Genomic DNA, 12,988 nt, shown 5'->3' on the forward strand with positions numbered 1-12,988 from the left:
GTTCTCAATTATATGACCATTTTCTGTCAGAATATATATATATATATATATATATATATATATATATATATACATATATCTATATTTATATATACTTTATATATATATGTATATATATATATATATATATTTATATATAGATATATGTATATATAACATATATATGTATATATATATAGATATGTACATATATATATATATATGTATATATATATATAAATATATATATATATTATATATATATATATATATATATTTATGTAAATATGTATATATATATATATAAATATTTATTTATTTATAGACATATATATATAAATATTATATATATATATATGTATATATATATATATGAATAAATATATATAAATAAATATATAGATATGTATATATATACATATATATATATATATATATATATATATATATATGTATGTATATATATATATATATATATATATATATATATATATATATATATATTCGTCACTGTAATCCGGCTTTAAATTATTCAATTCTTTCGAAATGAATACGTTTTTCACATATAATTGCGCGTGAATTATTTCAAATTTGATAAAATTGACCACTTTGTTAAATTCAGCATGTTTGACCAAAAACAAGGAGGCTCGTTAATGTGCGTTCGCACATGATGTTTCCGATCCGCGCTCATCTACAAATTTGACTTAAATTTCTTTTGACTTACATTTTTGACACAGAAGATCAAAAATTGATGTTTGAGTTTTTAACAAAAATCGTTACAAAACCAAATTAATGATTGAATTACATAATGCCATGCCTCAATCCAACGAGACCTGCATTGAAAAGACTACGTGAAAGAAAAACAAAAACAAAAAAGCGAAAAAAAACAAAAAATTCAGACAAAACCCTAACTACACAATTTTTTTTCCTAACTACCCAGATGGCATTTTTCTTTAATGAGACTAGGTAACGCGAAATTCAAAAATCAATCAATTCTTTTTAAACGAAATAATTTCAAGTCTTATAAATCATTAGCTTTTAACGAAGTATTTCTTAATAAATTTACGAATAAAGTCATAGTGAAACAAATAGTCTTTGGTTAGACGTAGCCATAGGAATGAACTCTAGATGAAGAAAAATTCAAAAAATTACGGACAGCAAAAACAAATTGCGGAAACACAAATTAGTGAAGCCATTAAAATCATTAGCTATTATCTTAATATTATGAATTTTTATTTCAATTTCTATTTATACTAATTCAGCTAAAGTTACAAAGTTACACTAAATGAATAAGTCGGTTCAATTGAGCCACATTTGAAAATCGTTGTGATCTCTTGTTACGCGATTGTGATCTCTTGTAAGGAGGAGAAAAAGAAACACAAATAAACCACTCACATAATTTTTATGAAAACGCATATTTTCCAACAAACAAAACGTCTATTACGTCATAATAGCAGTAAATATGTTAAATTTTAACTTACAGAGAGTTGTATGGGACCCCTTAATGATGAGACAAAGTTACAAGTTGACGTCAACAACAAAAAAAACAGAAAAAATATGAAAAATCCTTAAAAACTGAAAAATGTATATTAATATTAGCTTTAAGACTTTTCGCTATAAACTGAATGCTGGTAACATTATTCAATAAATCTTCAATTACAAGCTTATGAAACCGGTCAGCTTTTTATGGCTACCTAAGGAAAAAAAACAGTCTAACACAGCAAACTCACAAGAAAATTGAGCGAGAAAGGTGTCGAAACCATTAAAAAATGAACTTTTCATTGAAAAACTTTCGTCTTTCAACTAATTTTTCACAGCAATGGGATTCTGTTTTTAACAATTTGGCGACAATGAATCAACAAACATGAACAAATACATTGATACAACAAATTTTTTTGAGAAAACCCGTAGTATCAACGCCATTAAGTTCAATAACTTTGAAGGGAAGCTATTAAACTCGCTAAGTGACGCCTCGATGATACGACAAGGAAATTTTTTATTTCACAACTCAACAATAGGACATTACAAAAAGTCACTGACAAGGAAAATAATAACAAAAACAGGCAAAAGACAAATTAAGTAGAAAAATGCGAAAAGAAAGTGTCGAAGACATTTAAACCATTAGCTTTTCTCTGAAAACTTTACTTATGATCTATTGAACGTCTGCTCTAAGCCAATGCCACTATCAATATTACGATAATGTGTTAAGATTCCGAAAGGATCCATAATTACTACAAAAAATATCTAGAAAAAGGAAAAAAATATGAAAACTCGTGCATCGAAGTCATAACAACAATAGTTAGAACATAAAGCGCTAAATAGATTAATTCTGGTTGAAAAAGACAGAAAAGGTCCAGTCATTACTCAGATTGACTTACAGTTCTCGAAATAAGGGTTAACATTGTTTAATGTAAAAAAATTTCTCGAATATTCTTTTCTAAGGTCTTAACAGCCATTAATTTCAATAGCATTCAACAGGAGTCATTAAATACGCTCAGTTATCCCTCGATTGGAGGACACAGATATTTCGATTCCATAGGTAATCAATAAGACATCACAATAAATATTACGACTATGGACACAACTAATACAGTCAAAAACCAAAAATTCAATGGAAAAGTGCGCGACGAAAGAGTCGAAGCCCTTTAAACCATAAGCTTTTCTCTGAACACTTTGTCCATGATCCATTGAACATCTTCTCTACGCCAATTGGATATCAATATCAAGATAATGTGACAAAACTTCAAGAGGGACCAATAATAAGATAATAACCGAAAATTTTTCGAGAAAATTTTGAAATCTTGTCGCATTGAAATCATATGAAAAATAGTAAGAAGATAAAACCACTAACCAGATTAACTTTGGTTGCAGTAGAAAAAAGACTTCCTGTATTTACTGAGAGTGACTTACAATTCACGAAAATAAATTTCTGATTGGTTAATAATAAAAAATTTCTCGAAAAAAAAACATTTTTAAAGTCTTAACAGCCATTAGCTGTCCACTCAAAGCTCCAGATAGTTTATTTTAATGCACAAAATTTAAGTTTTCATTAAAAATTAGGAAAACTCAAGAGTCAAAGCCAAAAAAAACACGAGCAATTCCTTGAAAACAATTTTTTTATTCATTGGGCTTCTTTAGACTGTATATCTGGTTTGCCATTAACGGAACCTCTGTATGAGAAGTGACCAGTCTCTAGGTGACAAAAAATTTGAATAGTTTTCTAAAAAATGAGCTCTCAAATAGAATTCTAATTTTTCTATAGTAAATCTCCCTATGAGACCAGAACTATTATCGCCTTTCGTCTATTAGGAACTCAAAATTGACTCATTTTTTGGCGGGAAATGTAATTTTGAGTCAATATTTTTATAAAAATTGTCTTAATTTGAAGAAAAATTACACTAAAAGTGAACAAAATCATGTCAAATATCACATGTTCACACAAAATTTCAACCCTCGATAACTCGAAAAAAGTCAAATTCGAAAAATATCTTTTTACTTTCGAATTCTACTCTGGACGAGCTTATTAATGATGCCACTCACATTTCTCTAAGATGAATATATCGATCGGCCAAAATTGTCTGAACAAAAAAAAACCCTTTGAGTATATATTTCCCCCCCCCCCCCAAGTAGAGTCGGAACAACTAGATATCTTTGTCGGAGGGGAAATTGTTGAAACAACTAGTGATCTAGATTTTGAGCTTGGTTTTCCTTTGAACCAGATGTACCTAAACATTTCATTTGAAGGGCAAATTCTTGAAAATCTGAAAATCTCAATTTGCAATCTGATTTTTCAATAAACTTGATGTATCTAGACAATTCCATCGAAGGTGAAAGGAGCGAAATTCGTGGAAAGATCAACCAATTGAGATGCGCTTTTATTTCATAAATATCCCTACAGCTCCAATTTTAATTGCAGTTGTAATATTAACGGATTCTTCTGACTGCTTTTAGTCAAAAAAAGACTGAAATGAGCAAAAATATAAGTGTCGCTGGAAGCTTCAGCAGTTCAATGACGCGTTTATTGTTATTAAAAATGGAGAGCGATCATTGAGATCGTTTTTTGGCGATAACTACATTCTATAACCACCGAACTGAACATTTTAAATATGTAAAAAAATGCATAATAAAAATATCCCATACTGTTCAGTATCTTCAGTTCTACATGCATATTATTTTCCTGCAAATTTTGTGTTTTGAGAACAAAATGACGTTCAAACTGGGTTTTACCTGCTCAAAATTTTGGAATGGGGTTAGATTTAAAAGTGAAAATTAGTTACAAAATTTAAAAATTCTTATAATGTTTTGCCAGTTCGCGTAGCTCTATGACATCATGGTAGATGGGATACGAAATGTCAAAAGTGAAACCAAATCTTGACTTTCTTTTCCACAAAACCCAAACTATTTTGAAATTTGCCTTTTCGTGCGTTGGCCACTTAAGTCCGATCTTTGCATGTCCGACTCGATACAACGAATGTTTTCGTATTTGATTCAACGCATGCTTAAAACTGATTCGACTCTGACAAGCTCGGAACAAATTTTTGGTGACTCTGAACAAATTTTTAGTTTTTTTGGGGAGCATTCCAGATCTTGCATCAGAAATGAGTCGTATCAGAAATCAGTTTCATTTGAGACGAAATCTAAACTAATAAGATTTCTTTGAACTACGCTTTTTTCGAGGAGTTATCGAGGTTTAAAGTTTCATGTGAGCACGGGATATTTGGTTCACTTTTAGTGACCTTTAACGTAATTTTTTTTCAAATTAAAATTTTTATCACTTAAATTTTTTTCAAAATTATCTTCCACGCTACAGAAAGCATCATTTTGATGTTCCCAATATACGAAAGGCTATTAAAAAGACTAGTTCTGGTCTCACAGGGAAATTTACGATGAAAAATAAAAAGACTAGTTCTGGTCCCACAGGGAAATTTACGATTTCTTTTGTTTTTTAACTCACTAAGAGATTAGTACCTTTCATATCAAAGATCCGTTAATAACAAACCTCATTTACATTCCACTTAAGCCCAATGAACAGAAAAATAGCTTTCGACGAATCGCTCATATATTTTGGCTTCGACAAAGAGTGTTCGTAATTTTTAAGGAAACTCTGATTTTCTTTTTGTGATTTTACTGAGTTTTTGAAGTCCTATCCCATAAACACGTAGTCTAAAAGTGCAATAGTCTTCCTAATGAGCTTTATGTGAACCTATCTAGTGCTCTGAGTGGACAGCTAATGGTTGTTAAGAAATTTAAAAATGAACTTTTTTGAATTTTTTTTAACGTTATCCGATCTTAATTTTATTCTTGCCATTTCTAAGTCAGTCTCAGTAATGAAAGGAACTTATTTTTTGTACTGCAACCAAAAGTTGATCTGGCTAGTTCCTTTATCTTCAATTATTAGCTTTATGACCTCAATGCGACGAGTTTCCATTTTTTTAAAAATTTTTAGATAACCCTTTTCGTAATTTTGTCTTTTTTTGGAATCTTATCGCATTATCCCAATAACGATAGTTCCCATTGGCTCAGAGAAGACTCATGGATAAAGTTTTCAGAGAAAAGTTTTTGGATTAAATGGCTTCGACACTTTTTTATTGCATTTTTCTAATGTGTTTTTGGTTTTTGGCTGTATTTGTTGTTGTTTTTATAGTCATAAGACTTATTCTGATGTCTTATTGCTGACTGGTCAACCACAAAAAAACGTTTTCTTCCCATCGAGGCATAATATAGCGTATTAATTGACTTCCGTTGGAAGCTTTTGAATTTAATGTCGTTGATACTACGGTTTTTCTCGAATATTTCGTGTTTTTAAAATATTTGTTCATATTTGTTGATTTTTTGGTTAATTAAAGAATTGAGAAGTTTAATTGTTGTTAAAAAATATTTGAAGATAGAGTTGCTTGCACGGAAAAAAATCATTTTTTAATGGCTTCAACACTTTTGTCTCATTTTTTTAGAATTCGCTGTTTTTGCTGTTTTTTTTATTCTTTATGTAGTCATAAAGCGGTGAGAGGTCTCATAAGCTTCCAATTGAGGATTGAATGAACTATATTACTCCATTCAGTTAATTTACAGCGATTAGTCTTAAAGTTTATGATATTATTCGATTTAAAATTTTTTTTATTTTTTCGTTTTTTGTTTACTTTATTGTTTTTTGTATAGTTTTTCTTGTTCTTTTCGTCAACTTGGAACTAATTCTCATCAATGAGAGGTCCCATCCAATTCCTTGTATTTCGAAAATTAATTTTTTCTTTGATATTAGGTCGTAACTGATGTTTTGTTTCTGGAAAAATGCGTTTTCAAGAATGTTTTGCGAGTGGTCAATATTTGTGTTTTTTTCTCTTCTCTTGCCACGTTCTCGTAATAACAGAGCCCAATTGTTTTCAAATGAGGCTCAAATGCTTTTAATTAATCGTTCCGAATAATTTTAGCTCATTTAGGTGTATATAACAACTGAAATTTAAAAAAATATATTTAGATAATAGCTAATGATTTTATTGGCCTCAAGGATTTGTGTTTTTGCGGATAGTTTGTAATTTCTTGAGCTTTTCTGTATCTTTAGCCAAATTCTATGGCTTAGTGTAACCAAAGATATGTCCTATCAGTTTTATAATAATTTCTAGTAAATTGATCGAGAATTCTTATGTTAAAAGCTAATGATTTTTAAGACGTTTGAAATTATTTGGTTTAAACATGTTGATAGATTTTTGAATTTCGCCTTATTATTTTTTCTTTTTACTTGTTACCTAGTCTTATTGATGAGGAGTCCCAACTGCTGTATACTTAAGGTAAAAAATTGTGCAGCTAAGGTTTGACCTGATTGCATTTTGCCGTTGTTTACTAGGTGCTTTTACATTTAGATATTGAGCTTTGACGTTAACTTTTTCAGTTTTGCCTATTTTGTTTGTTTTTCTTTCTCGTAGTATTTTTATTGGCAGATTTTGTGGGCGCTGTGATGAGGCATGGCATTGTGTAATTAAATTAGTGGTTTGGGTGTGAAACGTTTTTTAGAACTCAAACATCTATTTTCGGTTATCTCTTCACTTGGTTGACAATTAAGTCAAAATTGTAGATAAGCTCGGGTCGGAACTTCATGTGCAAACGCACATTAACTAGCCTCCGTGTTTATTTTTAGCGGCAGTTTAAAATTGTATACTGAGTAGAACACTGCTAGCAAATTTTCTAAGACCTTACATTTTTTGCATGGTCTTATAAGATCTTACAATTTTACAGCTTAAAAAATTCTTCCAATTGGATCTTACACAATATAATTTCATCTTCTCTGATCTTTCTCGGTAAAAGATTATCGTAGGTGATCTTGTGGGACAAAATTTTAACTCAATAGATTCTACAGAAAAAATTATTTGGAAAATCTTTACTTAAATTTTACTAGCTGAATTGGTCAACCATATATAAAAACCATTTTTAAAATTTATCAAGACAAAGTTTGATTGGAAAAACAACAATCAAAAAGGGGTCTTCACAGACAAGATAAAGGTTCCATGCACTGATTAGCATTGCACGCAATCGGCTTTTCAGTTTACCGAACTGTGGGATTATTGAAGGAGATTATTGGAGATTCCATTTAATGACCATCGCTTTGTCAGACGCTTTGTTACTCATGGGAGTAATTCCCAGAGAAATTTAAAAATGAATTTTTGAATTTTTTTAACGTTAGCAAGTTTTTGTGTTCGTCTCAAAATCATTTTTTTTCTGTATAGACTTTCAAAGACAACTTTGATCGCTTACTCTCCACATTGGGATAATTTTATTTCAAGAGTGAATTCGTAGGTTTGTAAATTTTTTATTTGAGAAATTCTTTTGTCTAATATATAAAAACCTAAGAGGGTATTCTATAAACCAATTCTTCAAATAGTTTTCACAGAAGCAAAGTCTTTGAGTAAATATCACAAATCGACCAAATATCACAAAAGCCAGTCAATTATTGCTCTTTAAATAACAAATAAAAGTTTTAAGAAATGTTTAATAAAAAAACTGTTGCAGACAAAAACAGCCCAAAATTTGACCAAATCAACCATATTTACAAATATATGTTTGGACAATAAATAAGAAACCATTTTTTGTTAAAAAGTCCACCAAATTAGAAAACTTTAAAGATATAATTGAATTGGGGATTTGTTATGTAAGTTTTCCAAAAAAATCGGGAGCCGAAATGCAGGGATAAGAAATGAACTAGGAAACGTATTGCATTGCCAAAACAAAACGTATAATTTTTTTAAAGGTCACATTAGATTGGTCTATGAACTTATTTCAAATTTCACTAGAAAAACGCTTTATTACAGAAGAACCGTACAAACAGACATATAGAAAATACAAAACGAAATGCTGTTGCCGACAGTTCTACAGGTTCATCATGTGCAAACTTTTTTATATCTACAAATTAATAATGGTGTTTACTCAAAACTAGATCTCAAAAAACTAAAAATTTTCTTTAAGTTAGATTGATCAAGGAAAGAGCAATATTACAAAAAATTTCAAGGTTTTCATTTTTTTAAACGCTTGACTGCAAGTTCGCTCATAACTAATTTACTGGAAACATTTAAATAGCTTGAGGGCTATAGCAGGCGCGCAAGACTTCTCCAGGTTTAAGGAAATTTAACCACCAAATTCTAGGACACAAAAATTAATTTGCTTTCTCTCAGGTGGCCTAAAGGTTTTTAAGAACTTGCAAACGACGAATTCACCAAGATCATTATTTGAAACAAGTTCTGATATTAACGCAGAATTGTCAACCGAGAATGATTTTTTAAATATGTTGGGGAAAATTTACAATATAAGTCAAGTTTGTTGGTTGACTATTTGTATTTCAAAAATACAAAACTAATAAAACCGAGTACGATTTTTCTTTAAAATTATAACATTCAAAACATTCCATAATCACTGGCAATAAAATATCGAAAACCCAACAAAAAGAGTTAAAAATGCCGAATGTTGACGGAGAAGAAATGAATGTTTACTAAATGCCTACTAACTGCGAAATTAACCAAAAACCGAATAGAAATTTAGTCTCAGAACAACATCAAAACATTTTTTGTGCTCGACAGTTTAAACACAGTCAAACATTTTATTAACTCGAGAGATGATCAAATAATGCTACCGTTTAATTCTTACAAAGCGCAACAACAACAAAAATAATTGACAGCTGACGTAATTAATTTTCTTGCTTCTCATTCAGAGGATATATAAACTCAGGAGTTGATTGGGGCACGAATTTAAAGATAACTAAAACCAAACCAAGCAGAAGAAAACTTAATTTTGCATGACCAAATCAACTTAACGAGACAGTTTTGTCGTTATCGATCATAGATAGCATTTTACTGATGCCCAAAATGATCAACAAAGTGTTCGATTTATAATTAGAGCTGGATACTGTTACTTTAAGCTAATGGCCGGACGTCATATTGACACCTGTGCTATTGTTTCACACGTATTCCACGTCTAACAATCAAGAATTAGGCTGCGATGAATATATCACCCCTAATTTTTTTGAGGAAAAGAACATAGGAGCTTAATATTCAAAAAAAATACCAAGTAATTAAACTCTAATGTTTTTCCTATTACAATCCTTGCAATGGGCGTTGTTAAGTGTTAGAATATCGATCAAACTATAGTCTTAAACTTAGTGAGAATTAGAAAGAAAGTTTGACTTACCAGATTAGAAAGACAAGCAATATGACTTCGATCAAAGAAATTATATAATTGAATTGTCAAGAAATGGTGCTTAGAATCAATATTCGGTTCAAATTGGTGAATCTAGATAACTATTATTAGAGTTAGATGAATTGATGTAAAATCTTCCCAGCATGTATTAAATGATGATGATATCTCCGGAAGTGTGAATGAATTCTTAGAAAAGTGCAAATGCATTCCCTTTATGGTTCCCTTTGCGACTGATTTGCAGAATCAAACCATATTGGGTAACCTTTGCTACCCCCACTATAAATCACGGTGCTAAGAATAGTTTTGTATCTTGACTTTTTCACACTGATAATGGGTATATTTACAGCTGATTTTTGAGTCCTTTTTCATCCCCAAATTCAAATCACCATCTCCTGTAAATCTCTAAAATCTACTGTAAAATATCATTATGTTATTCTCTCATTCTTGAGAAAATAATTCTTTTACTTAGTTAAAAACGCTTTTCGCTCGCGAAAGTCCATAGCCCAACAGGTTATGGGCCCAGCAATTTTCTAAGTCATAAAACTAATTTCCAAAACAAAACTAATTTGTTGTTACAGTCATAATCCTTTTCTGCTGAGTACCTTTTCTTTTCACAACTGTTTTGCCTGCTCAAACTCCAATGGATCAACAGGCAGTGAAGCTGCTGACCTACACAGGAAAAGCACAGGATTTTCCAATCTGGAGCACAAGATTTGTGGCGATGATGCAGACGAAGGAACTCTACAAATCACTACTGGGGACAGAGGAGCAACCCAATGAGCCAGCGCCACTGGCCAATGGGGCAACCAATGATGAGAAGAAGAACCACAACTTGCTGAAGGATGCATATGAGAAGGAGACATCAAGGAGAAACGGAACAATGTGTGGTGCCATCTGTCACTGACTCTAGATGCAACAACCCTCATGCTGATGAGACATGACTGTAAGGGAGATGATGGCATTGGAGATGGAGCAAAGGCTTGGAAGCTTTTGCAAGAGAGATTTCAGAGTGTGGAGACGCCGACAGTGGTGACTTTAGTGGCACAGCTTGATCGACTGCAGCTCGAGGATTCTGAGGATTTGGACAGCCTCTTCATCAGAGGACAGGAGTTGCTCACAAGGCTACAAGAAGCAGGGGAAGCAGTCTCAGAGACCCTCTTCAACGCCTTGGTCCTCAATGGTCTGCCAATGAGGTATGAAAGTTTTGTTATACAGGAAAGCTTCAACCCGGCAACGAACTTCACAGAGTTGTGGAAAAGGCTGCAGAACTTTCATGAGAGCACGGTGCAGAGACACAAGGGACAAAGTGGTTCAGTGGCACTGGCAGTGAAGCGTGACTTTAAGAAGGGACCCAAGAAAGGAAACTGCTTTGTGTGTGGGATCCCTGGACACTTTGCCAAGGACTGCAGGAAGAAGGAGACAGCACAATACAGCAAGTGTGGTGAGAAGGGTCACCTAGACAGGGCATGCAAGAGACAAAGATATGGAGGCAAACATGAGCCAGTTGCAATGTGACCAACATTGGCTACACCAGACGAGGAATGCTGGGCAGCTCTTACCCAGTGGAAGACAGCAGGCATGCTAGTGGACAGTGGTTGTACAGATCACATAGTGACGAACAACGATGCGTTGCGGGACTTTGTGCCCGTTCAATCAGTGGTCAGAAATCCCAACGGAGAGGCTTCCAGAGTGGTGGGCAGAGGCTGTGTGAGGATCAGCATACCCTCAAACAAAGGGGAATTCCAATGCGAACTCAAAAATGTTCTGTGTGTGCCGGACTATTCTTCAAACCTCCTATCAGTCTCAAGATGCACGGAGTGGGGACATAGCTTCACTTTCGAGAGAGGAAACAGCTGCATGAAACTCCAGAAGGGAACTCGGGTAGAACTAACACAGGAAAATAATTTGTTTTACTTACCCTGCAGCGTTCTAGAATTCAAGATGAGTTCCAACAGCGTGAAACTTGACAGTGCAAGGAAGTGGCAGAGACGATTGGGTCATTTGAATCAAGCGGATGTGGTCAGGAATGCACCAGAGACAGTGGGGGAACTCGTTGATGTATACAATGTGTGTGCATTGGCCAAGATCACAAAGACTCCAGTACCAAGAGTGGCAGAGACCCAAGCAGAAGAGAAGCTGGAGAAGGTGTTCACAGACGTGATGGGACCTTTCAGAGTAGAGTCACTGTCAGGGGGTTCCGGTTCTGCATAGTGTTTGCAGACCAGTACACGATGTTTTGTTTGTGGACTTGCTTAAGGCAAAGAGTGAAGCACTGGCCAGCCTGAAGAAATTTGTTCTCAGTGTGGGGACGCTCAAGAAGCTGAGGCAAGACAATGCGAAGGAGTTTCTCTCAGAGCAGTTCAAGACGTACTGCTTAGATGCAGGCATTCTCTAGGAGAAGAACATACCAGAGACGCCACAACAGAATGGGTTAGCTGAGAGGTGCAACAGGACACTGCTGGAGATGGCAAGATGTTTGCTCATTGACTCAGGACTTCCCAAGATGACGTGGGGAGCAGCAATTCTTCACGCAGCAATAATCAGAAACTTGATTGAGAGACAAGGAGAAGAAAAATGCCCAGAAGAGCTGATGAGAGGTATAAAACCTAAGCTTCCAATTAGTAAATTATCTATTTTTGGTTGCACAGTCTTCATGAGGAAGAGGGACAGAGAAGTCAGCAATTTTGAACCCAAGGCACTGGAAGGAAAGTTTGTGGGTTACACTGAAGGAGAAAACGGATACCTGGTGTACATACCCAACACACGCAAGGTGATGGCAGTTCGAGATGTGATCATCAAGGATCCTGAATTGGGCTCAATCCCTGACAACAAAGAAACGGCTGACCTACTAGATGATGGGTCGGAACTGGGAATCTGGCACCCAGATGATGGTCATCAAGACGATGACAACAGAGAACGACAGCACACATCTACTGCAATAAAGGAGGAGTGACATGACGCAGGGAGCGTGAACACTCAAGAAGCAACACTGAGCCAAGAGGCCTCGGATGTTGGAAAAACAGCACTAGATGAAGGATCTACTGCAACAAGAGGGAGTCACAGAGACTCAGAGTCACTGGAAGACAGTGACAAAGAAGACATCTCACAGTTAGAGACAGTTGGCTTCAATGAAGATGCACTGGAACGCGCGGACAGAGCAGAGCCCAGACGAGGGACACGAGCAAGGAATAATCCGCAATTTTTTGGAGAAGTCAGGACCCATCTTGCTGTGACTGAGGGTGATTATGTGGAACCCAAAACAGTCTACGAAGCCAAGCAAGGTGACGATTGGGACCAGTGGCACCGGGCAATGAAGGACGAGGGCACTCCAAGA

The sequence above is a fragment of the Convolutriloba macropyga genome, chromosome 2 (genome assembly GCF_964194025.1).
Source record: "Convolutriloba macropyga chromosome 2, txConMacr16.3, whole genome shotgun sequence".
Lineage (NCBI taxonomy): Eukaryota > Metazoa > Xenacoelomorpha > Acoela > Convolutidae > Convolutriloba > Convolutriloba macropyga.